We start from the raw sequence: 14,312 nt of genomic DNA, 5'->3' as shown, positions 1-14,312 counted from the left end.
GGAAGATGGCATTCAACACCCCATTAGGTCACTTTGAGTACCTGGTCATGCCGTTCGGCCTCACAAACGCCCCCGCGACGTTCCAAGCATTAGTTAATGATGTCTTGCAGGATTTCCTGCACCGATTCGTCTTTGTATATCTAGACGATATACTCATCTTTTCTCCGGATCCTGAGACTCATGTCCGGCATGTACGTCAGGTCCTGCAGCGGTTGTTGGAGAACCGGCTGTTTGTGAAGGGCGAGAAGTGTGAGTTCCACCGCACCTCTTTGTCCTTCCTGGGGTTTATCATCTCCCCCAACTCCGTCGCTCCTGATCCGGCCAAGGTTGCGGCGGTGAGAGACTGGCCCCAACCCACTAGCCGTAGGAAGCTGCAACAGTTCCTCGGCTTTGCTAATTTCTACAGGAGGTTCATTAAGGGCTACAGTCAGGTAGTTAGCCCCCTGACAGCCCTGACCTCACCAAAGTTCCCTTCACCTGGTCGGATCGTTGCGATGCCGCGTTCAAGGAGTTGAAACGGCGCTTCTCGTCTGCACCCGTTCTGGTGCAGCCCGATCCTAGTCGCCAGTTAGTGGTTGAAGTGGACGCCTCGGACTCAGGGATAGGAGCTGTGCTTTCCCAGAGCGGGAAGACCGATAAGGTCCTTCACCCGTGTGCCTATTTTCCCCGCAGGTTGACCCCGGCCGAACGGAACTATGACGTCGGCAATCGAGAACTCCTTGCGGTGAAAGAGGCTCTTGAAGAGTGGAGACATCTGTTGGAGGGAACGTCCGTGCCATTCACGGTTTTCACTGACCACCGGAACCTGGAGTATATCAGGACCGCCAAGCGGCTGAATCCCAGGCAAGCCCGCTGGTCACTGTTCTTCGGCCGTTTGACTTCCGGATCACCTACCGTCCCGGGACCAAAACCAGAGATCGGTATGCCTTGTCCCGGGTACATGAAGATGAAGTCAAAACGGAGTTGTCGGATCCACCAGAACCCATCATCCCGGAGTCCACTATCGTGGCCACCCTCACCTGGGACGTAGAGAGAACCGTCCGGGAGGCCCTGGCACGAAGCCTGGACCCCGTAACTGGGCCGAAGAACAGACTTTACGTCCCACCAGAAGCTAGGGCTGCAGTCCTGGACTTCTGTCACGGCTCTAAGCTCTCCTGTCATCCAGGGGTGCGAAGAACCGTGGCAGTTGTCCGGCAGCGCTTCTGGTGGGTGTCCCTAGAGGCCGACGTCCGGGATTATATCCAGGCCTGCACCACCTGCGCCAGGGGCAAGGCTGACCATCGTAGGGCTTCGGGTCTGCTCCAGCCGCTGCCCGTGCCCCATCACCCCTGGTCCCACATCGGCCTGGATTTTGTCACGGGTCTCCCGCCGTCCCAGGGCAACACCACCATCTTCACGATAGTGGACCGATTCTCCAAGGCGGCCCACTTCGTGGCCCTCCCGAAGCTCCCGACGGCCCAGGAGACAGCGGACCTCCTGGTTCACCACGTCGTCCGGCTGCATGGGATCCCAACAGACATTGTCTCAGATCACGGCCCCCAGTTCTCCTCGCACGTCTGGAGGAGCTTCTGCCGGGAACTGGGGGCCACGGTGAGTCTCTCATCCGGGTACCATCCCCAGACCAACGGGCAAGCAGAACGGGCCAATCAGGAGATGGAGCAGGCCCTGCGTTGCGTGACAGCCGCGCACCCGGCGGCCTGGAGTACCCATCTGGCCTGGATCGAGTATGCCCATAACAGCCAGGTGTCGTCAGCCACCGGCCTCTCCCCTTTCGAGGTATGTCTGGGGTACCAACCGCCTTTGTTTCCAGTGGTTGAGGGAGAGGTCGGTGTGCCCTCGGTCCAGGCCCACCTACGGAAGTGCCGTCGGGTGTGGCGTGCCGCCCGTTCTGCCTTGCTGAGGGCCCGGATGAGGTCAAAGGCCCATGCAGACCGTCGGCGGACCCCGGCCCCTGCGTATCGGCCAGGGCAGGAGGTGTGGTTGTCGACAAAGGACATCCCCCTCAAAGTGGACTCCCCCAAGTTACAGGACCGTTACATCGGTCCCTTCAAAATCCAGAAGGTCATCAGTCCAGCTGCAGTGAGGCTTCAGCTGCCGGCCTCACTGCGGATCCATCCTGTATTTCACGTGTCCCGAATCAAACCACATCACACCTCACCCCTCTGTACTCCGGGTCCGGCACCGCCTCCTGCCCGGATCATCGATGGCGAGCCGGCTTGGACTGTGCGCCGGCTTTTGGATGTCCGTAGGATGGGCCGGGGCTTCCAGTATTTGGTGGACTGGGAGGGTACGGACCTGAAGAACGCTCCTGGGTGAAGAGGAGCTTCATTCTGGACCCGGCCCCTCCTGGCCCGATTTCTACCGCCGCCAACCCGGACAAGCCTGGTCGGGCGCCAGGAGGCGCCCGTTGAGGGGGGGGGTCCTGTTGTGTGGGCCGCTGAAGAGGAGGTACTGCTGGCCCACCACCACCAGAGGGCACCCTGCCTGGAGTGCGGGCTCCAGGCACCAGAGGGCGCTGCCGCCTCACAGGAGCAGCCGGGGTGACAGCTGACACTCATCACCTGTGACAGCTGTCACCACTCATCTGATCTGCATCGGTATATCAGCAAGACGTCATCTCCACCTCTTTGCCGAGATATCGTTCTACCTGAAAGGTAATATCCTCAGCCTGACTGCTTGATAGAAAGCCATTTTTGTGATTTTTCTGAGTGATAACAGACTTTTTCTCCAACGAGAGGTGGAGGTAGCTTCCCTGCCGTGCAGATTGCTGGGTGCAGACGCACCCACGTTTAATTGTGTTTTGTTCCTCGCCAGCAGTACCAGGTCCGACACGCGGAGGCAGTGGCCACCTGGGAGTTCGGGACTTGGCGGCTCCAGTATTCCCGGGGTCTGGTGGCAGAGGAAATCGTGTGGTTCTGGTTCTGCTTTGGACAGGCGTCTCCTATCTTCGAGCCTGCCCAAACGACACCTTGTAATTTGACCTTTGATCTATTGTGTAATCTGTTGTGTTTGTTGTGCACGTTCGCAACAGTAAAGTGTTGTTATTTGACCTATTCCATTGTCCGTTCATTTGCGCCCCCTGTTGTGGGTCCGTGTACTTACACTTTCCCAACAAAAAGGGAGTTTTTCCTTCCACTGTCGCCAAGTGCTTGCTCACAGGGGGTCGTTTTGACCATTGGGGTTTTACGTAATTATTGTATGGCCTTGCCTTACAATATAAAGCGCCTTGGGGCAACTGTTTGTTGTGATTTGGCGCTATATAATAAAATTGATTGATTTGATTGAAATTATACAGTTTTTTATAGTCTTTTAAAGTTGACTAAAGTATAGCATAATTTATACCCTTGTGAAGTTGTTTCAAATGTGTATGCCTTTTACAGAGACACAGTGACTTTTTTACAGTAGATAGAGTCATTGGTTTATCAAATATCAATATTCCTTTCAAATTATAACTGGAGTTCTTCATTTTACACAGATTTTGGACATGTTGTGGTAAAAGTTTATTTTTTGCTTTGTACATATTTGTATTGTAACGTAATCAGCTAAGTCCATGATTTCAGAATATTTAAACAAATAAATAATGGGTGGTTGGCTCACGGTAAGGTTTATACTGATAATTCCTATGGTTTTTCTTTTGCAATATAAATATTGAATTAGTATTTGTTTCATATGTGTTTCCCCCACACCTCAATACAATAAGTCATATATGGAAACTATTCATGCATAATATAAAGTAATCAATGAATATTGAGAGAGGAAATCTTGAGCTTTGTACAGAGTTCCAATAGATTTTGACAGTTTGGATTTAACAGAATTTATGTGTTTTCCAACTTACTTTATTATCAGTAATAACTCCAAAAAATTATTTTCAGTTACAGTTTCACTTTCAGAATCATGTATTATTAGTTTCTACTTGAATTCCTGGGCTTATTTTCAAATATAATACACTTGGTTACCAAGATAAAGTGATAGTTTGTTTGAATTAAACTATTGTTTAAATTTATGTAATTCCTTCTCCACCATGTCCAAAAGCTGACCCAAATGATCCTCACACCAATTGCATCATCAGTAAATAAATTTACTTCAGGGACTTAGAAAGCAAAGTATATGTTAATGTCAATGTCAATGTCAATTTATTTATATAGCACATTTACAAGCAACAGCAGCTGCCCAAAGTGCTTCACAGTAAAAACAATATAAAAAAACCATACCACCAAAACAGAGCATTTAAAATTCCAAAATATACGAAAACACATAAACCAGGACACACACAGTTTAAATGTATTAAAAGCCAAAGCATAAAAATGAGTCTTAAGAACAGATTTAAAAGACTCTAGAGATGGAGCAGCTCTGATATGCAAAGGCAAACTGTTCCAGAGTTTAGGCGCAGGCCACCGAAAAAGCCCGATCACCTCAAGTTTTTAATCGAGATCTGGGCACATTTAATAAAAGCTGGCTTTCTGACCTCACTGATCTGACCGGAACATAAGGAGTCAAAAGCTCAGAGAGGTATTCGGGAGCCAAAACATTTAACACAAGCAGCAGGATCTTAAAATCAATCCTGAATGTGACTGGGAGCCAATGGAGCGAGGCCAACACAGGGGTGATGTGCTCTCATTTCCTCATCCCTGTGAGCAGTTTGTGCAGCAGTGTTCTGAACCTGCTGCAGACGCTTTAGAGACGACGGTCCAGTCCACAGTAGAGTGAGTTACAATAATCTAAACGAGATTTTATAAACAAATGAATAACTCGCTCAAAATCACACGCTGGGAGGTAAGCCTTCACTTTTCTCAAAATTCTAAATTGGTAGAACTGGCCTTTACCACAGAATTAATTTGCTTGTCCATTTTGAAGGAGCTGTCAAAAATGACCCCCAAATTTTTGACAGAATCATGCACGCAGGAAGACAAAGGACCAAGCACATCACATGAACCAGATGATCATGCAGGGCCAAAACTAACTATTTCAGTTTTATTCTCATTGAGAATTAGAAAGTTTTGAGCCAACCAAGTTTTTCACTTCCTGCAGACAATTTACCAAAATAGAGAATTTGATGGGAGCTTAAGTGGCAGATAGATTTGCAGGTCATCAGCATAAAAATGAAAGGCCAAGTTGTATTTTCTGAATATGGTGCCGAGTGGCAGCATATACAGTGAAAAAAGAGCAGGACCCAAAACAGAGCCTTGTGGAACACCGTAATTTAAGGATGCTGAGCTGGACGGGTATATAAGCAGCCCCAGTCTCACATTTTTTTTCGTCCTCCCGTCACGAAATGAATCAAGTTTTTCGTGACTTTTTTTTAAATCCCTATTATTAGCCCTACTCCTACCCCCAACCCTAACCTTAACCATAACCATAACCTAATCCTACTCCTTCTCCCCGCCCTTTATCACCAGATTTGAACAGTGGTATCACTTTGGCTATTTTCATCTTTGAAAGAATTTTTCCCAGTTATTAGTGACAGATTACAAATATAAGAGTTTAGCTGTTATGTGCAGATGCAGGTTGAGGAGCGGTACCAACGTCTGACCGAACCCAGCGCTAATAACCAGAAAGCGGTTCCACAAACAAAACCGATTTTATTTACCCCTCTAGTGCAATATTAGTGTACCACATAAATGTGGTTTGTCTGGTGGAGTGAAGGACGGCGCGCTCTCCAGCGCCCAAAGGATCGAAGCCTCAGCACTTCTGGACTCAGATTCACCGCCAACACCCCCCAGGTGGACACGACAAACTGACTCTGTGAAGGATGGAAAAGGTGAGGTAAGTCAACAGAGCTACAGCAAATATCCCTCAGAGGCACACACTCTCAGCAACACATTAGGTCTGAATTTAAGCTTTATGTAAATGAGCAGCCTTCTCACAACAGGTGGAGGATCATCAGTCCGTACGCCACGGCAGTGAGAAGCAAACTGCACAATTCTCATCAATGTTCAAATACACTGCGCAACAAAATACCAAATTACTATTAACGATCATTCAAACAATAATCACCTCTGATGTGTGCTGACAGCATGTGTCCCTCACCCGTCCTCCTTCACAGGCACGATGTGTCAAACCCTGGCGCGGTCCTCAGCGTCTCACAAACGAACGTCACAAGGTCGAGTTCCCGGCAATTCTGCTTGAACCACTCATGTCTTAAATGCAGAACGCCATCTCATTATCTGCTTCAGCTGAAAGTCTTCAAGTTTACACGTGAGCATCATCCACAGGTGCAGCTAATAATGCTGATGAGGGTGAAGGACTCCTCTGCCAGCCCTTCTCCACAGACAAAACCGTTTGCATACCACCTGGAGAGCAAAGAAAAGAAAACAACACAAAAACATCCAGCCAAACCCCCCAACACAACATTAGCAATACAATCATAATACTTTTTATCAAAGACATATCAAAATTATAACTGTCATTGATTTTTTTAACCTTATAATTCATGAACTATGTCAATTATTTATTTTTCATACGTTTCTTTAATAAACATTGAATCCAAAATTATATTAATTGTATTGTATTATCCCCGTAAAAATTTTAGGGGGTACAATTGAATTGGCTAGATTTTTACCTACATTGACAAAGTACTCATTGAATTGATCTGCTATAAGCTTATTTTCCTTAATGTCAGTAGTTGTATGAAAATAAGCTGGATAATTTTTAACAACTTTTTCTTTTAATGATTTAATTTAAAATCTTCCAAGTGCATTTAGTAGTGATTAATTTTTTCCTAATAATTCACTGTAATACTGCTTCTTGCAAGATCTCATAATACTAGTTAATTTATTTTTGTATTTCTTATATTTACTTTCAGCATCCTTAGTTCTGAATTTTAAAAATTACTTATACAATAGATTTTCTTTTTACACGCCTTCTGTAGCCTCTTTGTTATCCAAGGTTTATAACATACCGTTTGTTACCAACTTTAGCCACAAGTGGGCAGTGCTGATCGTATTATTTGGAAATGATTTAAAGGAATGATTCATATGATTTGTCAATATCCTCAACATGTCATACCAATTTTGATGCAATAAATCTATTCTAAGATTTTCAATAGTTTCATCAGTTATTTTCCTTACTAAATTACTAGTGTCATTATGATCATTTTTATCAACAGGTAATTCAAAGACAGGAAAAACAGGTAAATGATCACTGACATCAGTTATAAGTAATCCACCAGTTGAGTTCCCTTCAGTAACATTTGTTTATATTATCAATAAGTGTGGCTGTATTCTTAGTTATCCTGCTTGGATGTGCCATTGTTGGATACAGTCCCAAACAAAACAGTTAATAAATTTAAAATTAAAAAAAGTTAATAAATTCTGTTATTTATGATTGACTATATGGATTTTAAAACTCTATACTGAAATCTCTACAAACAAACAAAATCTTATTTCTTTTGATGGTGTTATACACTATTAATTTGTCCTCAAAACTATTAATGTTTGAACCAGGAACTCATAAATACAACTTATAATATTTTTTGATTTTTCACACTTAATCTCTGCTGTGATACATTCTATAATATTTTCTAGGTATAAAGGACATACCCTGTTTGTAGAAAAAAATCATATCCCTCAAGCTGGACATCATCCTCCTGGTCATTTTTTAACCATGTCTTGGCAATTGCAATAGCTGAAAAATGTTTATTGGAATTTTTTAAACAGATCTGAATTTTTGGAATGTTCATAGAGTTAGGGTAATCCTTAAATTGTTCCTCAGTGAAGTATTTGTAATAATGAATCATATTGTTTAGGAAAAAACAATCCGAGTCAATATTCAATGTAATGGTGTTCCACATAATAGGTGACCTATTTTGGTGTAGTCAAAAGTTTTCAGATTGAGCTCCCATGCAGAGGGAATCATTGTTCTTAAACTGTTGGACTATTTTTTCACGTAGTTCTTCACAAAGTGGTGATACTCGCCCATCTTTGCTTGTGAACAGCTGAACCTTTTGGGGATGCTCCTTTTATACCCATTCATGACACTCACCTCTTTCCAATTAGGTGTTCTTTGAGCATTCATCAACTTTCCCAGTCTTTTGTTGCCCCGTCCCAACTTTTTTGAAATGTGTTGCAGGCATCCATTTCAAAAGAGCAAATATTGCACAAAAACAATAAAGTTTATCAGTTTAAACATTAAATATCTTTTCTTTGTGGTGTATTCAATTGAATATAGGTTGAAGAGGATTTGCAAATCATTGTATTCTGTTTTTATTTACATTTTACACAATGTCCCAACTTCATTGGATTTGGGGTTTTATTTTGTATGACAGAATTAACTCTTCTTTATTACATGTCTTTATGTGCCTTTGACAACTACTTGTTTCAGAATATTAATTTAATGAAAGTAAATGAATGTGATTTGCAACCTTTATTTTGTGAAGTGTTTTAGATTTTAACTTTGTTCTGTGGATTTTCAATGACCATGTGTTGTTTTATTTTTATTTTAATTTCCGGGGATTTGTTGACCCTCTTTTTAAGTAAAGTAAAAGTTAAGTGCTTTGTCCAAGGGCACTCCAGCAGTGGATGTATTGGCTCCATTAGATCTAAAATTGTTAATCTAGAAGATTCAAACTACTGACCTTTGTGTACAAACCTGCTTTTCTTTTTATTATCACTCATTAAGACCTGCTGTCAAAAACTTAAGATACATAAAAAGAAAGACTTTATTATCTATTTATTTAACAAATTTGATACATAATCCACTTCAACATGCGGCAATAATAATCATCTGTACCTTAAATTTAGCTTTGAGATATTTCTTACAGTAACTCCAAGTAGTTTGACAACAGCATTTCTCAAGGTAAACTTCATCAACAGAAAACATTATTTGCATCCATTTAACGTAAAACTATTTATAAATTACTCTGTAATTTATGCCATATTGATGTTCCCGATTAGAAAAGGTGTCCTCAAATTCTGTAATAAATCTGCCAAACCCACTCTGCATTATAGCTTTACATTGTGCATACATTCATGAAGTAATTTAAAGCAAGAACTCAAATGAAACATATACACACGCGCACACATACACACACACACACACACACACACACCCACCACACACACACACACACACACACCACACACACACACCACACACCACACCCACACACACACACACCACACACACACACACATCTTCAACCTATCCCTGCATGCTCCCTCAAAGAAAAAGGCAAAACGCCCCAGTATCCCCGCCCCTGTAGCCCCGCCCCTCTCAGACCTACAGAGGAACACTGGAACCATTACTGGTGTCCTCCAGTGGTGTCGTTTTGGAGCTGCTGGTCGCCTCAGGCTCATCTTCACTGTCTTCATTTCCTGTGTCTGCTGCCCCCTGCTGTTTGTTGCTCGTATTACCCTGGCTGCTCAGCTTGCTCTGGTGTTTTGGTTTCACTGACAATCTGGATGGAGTCAGGTTGAGAGGCAGACACTGCTTTCAGGTCCCCATTCTGGACTGGGAAGGCCGCCTGCAGCGTGTCATACAAGAACTGGTACTGATCCTGTGGGGGACACAGACATCATCAACATCATCAACACTTCAACATCAATCTTCCGATGATGTAACAACGTCAGAATATAACATGGCTATGACACTGAAATGTGGTTTGGTTGCTCATGTGTATTTTGTTCTATTTTAAATTTCTGTCAGACACCCACAGTAAGTAAGACCCTTCAGCTGCGCCATTGTCTGCACTCGGGGTCGCCACAGCAAATCCAAGATGCATCTGCACATTGATTTGGCACAGGTTTTACATTGGATGCCCTTCCTGACGCAACTCCACTTACATGGAGAAATGTATCATAACAAGTTGCTCTAATGTTAGGATTTCTGCATGGATCCACTTTTCAAATCCAAAGTATTTCCTATGTTGATTCAATGTCAGACTTTCAACGTGGATCAACACAATTTTGCCTGCTGGGAAAATAAGTTTTAAAAGGTCCTCATAACAACCTCCTTCCCTCAGTAAGAGCATTGAAGATGGGTCATGGCTGGGTCTTCCAGCATGACAGTGACCCCAAACACACAGCCAGGGCAACTAAGGAAGGGCTCCACAAGAACATTTCAAGGTCCTACAGGAAGAAGACTACAGGAACTACAGGAAACATCTGACCTCTATAATTGCAAATAAAGGTTTCTGTACCAAATATTAAGGTCTGTTTTTCTATTGTATCAAATACTTATTTAAAATGCAAATTAATTATTTAAAAATCACACAATGTGATTTTCATATATATATATATATATATATATATATATATATATAATATATATATATATGAAATGAAATATATTCTTCTGTCTCACAGTTAGTACCTACAATAAAAATGACAGACCTCTCCATTCTTTGTAGGTGGGAAAACTTGCAAAATCCACAGTGGATCTAATACTTATTTGCCTCACTGTATGAGTGTGATGCTCATTGTATTTTTTTTATCAGACAAACTAATTTCCCTTTATAGGTAATCTGGAACATAATGGTACTTATGTTCACAGACTGACATCTAAAAACAATTTAAACACACCCAGACAAAGTCATCTTCACCGTTCTCCCAGGCGCCCCGTGTGTGTGCAGTGTAGCAATAAATAAACACAACAATGTGCCAGTTCAGTGGTTCTGCACAAATGACCCCAAAACGGCAGCGTATTCTCAATTGTTGTTACTCTGTATAAAGGGACTCTAGTGTTGGTGCATCTGTGCTGCCCCTGCTTGGTCAAAGTGAAAACATCAATGAAAGACTTTTTTAAATTTTTTTTTTTAATAAAATAAAACACTAAATAATGATAATTTTACAATATTCCATTTAAATGGCACAGTAATATGTATTTCATATTGTCATTATTTATTTCATAGCAGAATGTTTCCTCTGAAACATCAGCAACATGAAAAGTTTTAATTGATCCAAAACAACCAATAACAAAACTCCCACTCAACTATTTATTTTTATTTAAACACACACACACACACACCACACACACACACACACACAACACACACACACACACACCACACCACCACACACACCACACACAGTAACAATGATTCCACATGATCATACATTAAAAACTGCTTTGTGTATGAAGTGAAGATGATGATGAGGAAGAGCTCGCCGTTTGTGCAGAGGAGCACAGACGTGCTTACCAGTGAGCTGATCATGCCTTGCTCTCCTTACGCAGAGCTTTGGCCACCTGGAAAACATCCAGCATTTTCTCCATCTTGGCACTGTCCAGCAGGTTCCACAGAGCACAGAAAACTCCAGACTGGCTCGAGCCATCGCTGAGCAGAGAGAGGACACAAAGGTCAAAGTCATGATGATGTCATTCACAGTGAAGTCACAAAGCGAACAGTCCTTCACGCCTAAATCAGCCAGATAACCACACTGTTCCTTCCCTGATACCTCTTACAGCTCCTTTGCAAAGTTACACCAAAGTTGGCACGGGTATGTAGGTGCAGACTGCAACTGACCAAACTAGGTCAAATTGGCCAAAGGTCAATTGTTGGGGTCTGTCTATTTGTTGACCTCCACCTCCCAGGTCCTTTTGCTGATTTCTACCAAAACTTGCTTTGTCAGTGAAGACAGACCCAAAATTGTCCTCAAAGAATGAATTTTGGCAAAGGTTATGGTGAAAGAAATTTTATTTTTAACCAAATGTGTCACACACTTTTGTGAATTCTAAAATTGCTGTGCAAGGTCACTCAGAGGCCGTTTGTATGAAGGTTGGGGTCCTTACAGTCAAATGCCATTTTGCTGTGGCAAGGAACATGGTCTCTTGATGGCTTTTCGATCTGGAGACACCTGTGCCTGGGTTTGTTTAACGTGGAAATGTTGTTGCCCGCCAACAAACATGCAGTCCTGGAGAGCCCCTTAGCCTCGTCTGATGGCTGGGAAATCCCAGATGATCGGGTCTGAGCACATGCTGCAGCCTTGATTCACCTTCACAACTGCTGGGTTACAAACCATCACCACTCCGCCTGAACCGCCTTTGAGGACCTCTTGTTTCACCAGATCCCTGTTAGCAGGCTTGTGTTCAGGGTTCCTGTGGGGCCACGGGGCAAATAATCCCCACCGTATTTCACTCATTCCCCTACTGATCAGCCACCCTGGTGTCACCGTGTGGATGAGAGGTTGGATTCTGACACCCAGCCCCATAGCTAATATACCTAGTTTTTAACATTTTTATGTACTTATGATTTTGGGCTTTGACTTAATGGACAGCTCTGCACAATTAAGTTCATTCCAGTAGGTGCTGTGCACCATAGTATTCACACACAACTGCACGTGAGCTGGTGCACAGCAGAGCGTGTGACGCTGTCTCACCTGCAGTGCACCACGATGGGCGAGCTCCTCTGTGATCTGCTGCTGTCAAAGCCGCTGACCTTCTTCATGTCTTTGATCATGTTGATCAGACCGTCGGGCTTCTCTGGCAGCGCCGTCTTCCCCCATTGTGATTTTTCTGAGTGATAACAGTTTTTCTCCAACGAGAGGTGGAGGTGGCTTCCCTGCCGTGCAGATTGCTGGGTACAGACGCACCCACGTTTAATTGTGTTTTGTTCCTCGCCAGCAGTACCAGGTCCGACACACGGAGGCAGTGGCCACCTGGGAGTTCGGGACTTGGCGGCTCCAGTATTCCCGGGGTCTGGTGGCGGAGGAAATCGTGTGGTTCCGGTTCTGCTTTGGACAGGCGTCTCCTATCTTCGAGCCTGCCCACACGACACCTTGTAATTTGACCTTTGATCTATTGTGTAATCTGTTGTGTTTGTTGTGCACGTTCGCAACAGTAAAGTGTTGTTATTTGACCTATTCCATGTCCGTTCATTTGCGCCCCCTGTTGTGGGTCCGTGTACTTACACTTTCCCAACAGGATATCTCGGCCAACGTCATGGATCCGAGGGGCGTCAACCGGCTGTTGAACGGCCAATGGAAGAACAGGGCGCACAGGCGCCCGCAGGAGGAATGGCAGGAGGAATGATCGGTGAGTTGCAGCGGATCCTCACCGTTTTCACGGCTCGGTTGGATTTAATGACCGAGCAGAACGTCCTCCTTAACCGCAGGGTGGAGGCTCTCGCCGCGCAGGTGGAGGCGCGCCTCAGGGCGCTGCTGCGGCTCTCCCTCCTGTCGACCCTGTGCGTAACAGTGACGTTCCACTGGTCGTTCAACGACCCCTCCCACCTTCCCCTGAAGCATACATAAGCCCTCCAGAACCGTACGGAGGTTGTGTGGAGACGTGCGCGGACTTCCTTATGCAGTGTTCGCTCGTCTTCGCACAACGTCCTGTCATGTACGCGACTGATTCTAGCAAGATAGCTTATGTAATTAATCTGCTTCGCGGCAAGGCACGCGCTTGGGCTACAGCGTTGGGAGCAAATTCACGGCTCCTTCTGACATATGATGGGTTTGTGAGGGAGTTCAGAACAGTGTTCGATCACCCAAATAGAGGAGAGACCGCTTCAGCCGTGCTGCTGTCAATGAGACAGGGGCGCCGGAGCGCAGCTGCTTATGCAGTCGACTTCCGCATCGCGGCTGCGAGTTCCGGCTGGAATAACACTGCCCTCCGCGCCGCCTTCGTAAACGGACTGTCGTTGGTCCTAAAGGAGCTCCTGGTGGCTAAGGACGAACCGCGGGATTTAGACGGGCTTATTGATCTCGTTACGATTAGACAATCGGTTAGAGGAACGCCATCGGGAGCGAGGCGAAGGATGTGACCGGATACGCGCCGCCCTCTCCCTTCCGGGTTCGAAAAGGGGCCGCCCTCCCCACGCTCCACACAGCCGCAGCGCTTTGTGGGGCAACAGCTCCCCCTGTTGACGTTGTTAGGGAGACGCACAGGGCCAAAATGGGAAGGCTGATCCGTGGAGAGTGTTTTCTCTGCAGCTCAACAGAGCACACACAGAGAGACTGCCCCAAACGGCCAAAACGTCAACACTCGCCCTTAGAGACTGGGCTAAGGGGGGGTCAAGACATTCAAGTGAGACACACACAAATTGCCACACGACTCCCAGTCACAATCCTGAGCGGGGATTTAACCCTTCAAGCCCGAGCACTGGTGGACACGGGGTCAGAAGGGAATCTGCTAGACAGCAGATGGGCAAAGGAGGTAGGGCCCCTTGGTGGCGCTTCCTACGCCATTGCAGGTGCGGGCACTAGATGGCACCCTCCTCCCTTTACCACACAAGACACCACCAGTAACTCTGGTGGTGTCTGGAAACCACCGGGAGGAGATTGAGTTTTTTGTAACTCCTGCCACCCCCGCGTGATTTTGGGCATCCCATGGATGTTAAAGCACAATCCCGGATCGATTGGCCGTCTGGGGTGGTGGTT

General features: G+C 45.0%; 2 long non-coding RNA genes across 2 annotated transcripts; one reads left to right on the top strand and one right to left on the bottom strand.

The window, feature by feature from the left end:
* Positions 1–5,450: 5,450 nt before the first annotated feature.
* On the top strand, positions 5,451–6,479 carry LOC117519536. The gene is made up of 3 exons (XR_004563334.1): positions 5,451–5,479; positions 5,814–5,824; positions 6,355–6,479. It is a non-coding gene; the product is annotated as an uncharacterized LOC117519536 (long non-coding RNA).
* Positions 6,480–9,375: 2,896 nt separating this feature from the next.
* LOC117518881 lies at positions 9,376–12,436 on the bottom strand. Its single transcript, XR_004563110.1, has 3 exons — positions 12,312–12,436; positions 11,135–11,269; positions 9,376–9,493 (listed from the first exon to the last, which is right to left on the bottom strand). It is a non-coding gene; the product is annotated as an uncharacterized LOC117518881 (long non-coding RNA).
* Between the last annotated feature and the right edge of the window lie 1,876 nt (positions 12,437–14,312).

The sequence above is a fragment of the Thalassophryne amazonica genome, chromosome 10 (genome assembly GCF_902500255.1).
Source record: "Thalassophryne amazonica chromosome 10, fThaAma1.1, whole genome shotgun sequence".
Lineage (NCBI taxonomy): Eukaryota > Metazoa > Chordata > Actinopteri > Batrachoidiformes > Batrachoididae > Thalassophryne > Thalassophryne amazonica.
Note: the sequence above shows the minus strand (reverse complement) of the source record. Positions and strands in the feature narration are given on the sequence as shown.